Source organism: Sinocyclocheilus rhinocerous, unplaced genomic scaffold (assembly GCF_001515625.1).
Source record: "Sinocyclocheilus rhinocerous isolate Xijiao unplaced genomic scaffold, SAMN03320098_v1.1 C36772158, whole genome shotgun sequence".
NCBI classification, from domain to species: domain Eukaryota; kingdom Metazoa; phylum Chordata; class Actinopteri; order Cypriniformes; family Cyprinidae; genus Sinocyclocheilus; species Sinocyclocheilus rhinocerous.
The window spans coordinates 1-1,075 of record NW_015785788.1 but is presented as its reverse complement, the minus strand read 5'-3'; the positions used below and the strand labels follow the sequence as shown (position 1 = coordinate 1,075).

The window sequence follows — 1,075 nt, the reverse complement described above, 5'->3', positions numbered from 1 at the left end:
CTCTGCTGGTGATCTCACTTCCTTTGCTGCTTTCTCTCAATTTGTTACACCTTTAATACACAATATTCAAACATTTAATTGAGATTAATTGTACAAATTACCCACAAATTAGCCACAAATTCGCCAAATCATACAATATTATGCAAGGCTGTGAGAGTATTGTTTAATTCCCTACATGAAAATGCAGTGCATTTTACTGTTCTATTTCTCAATGTTACTTTCAGGGTTCATTTTATGGCAGATTAAGACACTTCCTGGATGTGATCGACCCTCGCACGCTCTTTGTATCAGAGGTAAGCAAGAGTCTTCTGAAATGTAAACCTCAAATGATGTGATAGTTTGTATGTGAATGCTGTTTTCTATGTTTTTTTTAAAGAAACGTTTAAATGAATGTATGAATCTCTTGGATCAGTTCAAAAAAGGATCTCTGCCTCCAGGTGTGACAAATGTGCAGGTAAGTTTGGGGCCCATTAAAGGTTAATTTGTGTCATGTTTGCTACACTTTTTTTGCAGTAATGCCATAGGGAGAACATGTTTTGGTTCACCAAAGAACCTTTCAGTGAACAGTTTTGAAAAGAACTTTTAAAAACTTTTTTCATTTTTCCTTCGTGTGAAGACCATTTTAATAATATAAAGAACCTTTTTCCATTATAAAAACCTGTTGTGGAATGGATACCATAGATGTATTAGATAAATAGATTCCATTTATGTTAAAGGTTCTTCATGGAACCACAGATGTCAATAAAGAGCCATTTTTTAAGAGTGTATATAGCTAATGGGTATGTGAGCAGAGGAACAAACATCAACCACTCAAATTTCAATCAAATTTCACATGTGTTGTCTAAAGAACTTCGGTTTTCTTGGTAACTTTAGTTACACAACAAAAGCAAAGTGAGGATGGAATACTTGTAAACATTTCCCTCTTTTGCATCTTTCTCTGTTTTTCACAATAGCTTTGGGAGGCACAGAAGATTAAACAGGTGAGTGTGAACAGCGTTGAAAGCCTTTTACAGGTTGCTATGATGAAAGAACCTGCTCAAATCATTCAACATCTACGTGCGCAGTGTGACAAACT

General features: G+C 35.1%; 1 long non-coding RNA gene across 1 annotated transcript; it reads left to right on the top strand.

Annotated features, from left to right (window-relative positions):
* Window positions 1–201: 201 nt before the first annotated feature.
* On the top strand, window positions 202–997 carry LOC107736546 (uncharacterized). Its single transcript, XR_001639690.1, has 3 exons — window positions 202–293; window positions 377–454; window positions 954–997. It is a non-coding gene; the product is annotated as an uncharacterized LOC107736546 (long non-coding RNA).
* Window positions 998–1,075: the final 78 nt, after the last annotated feature.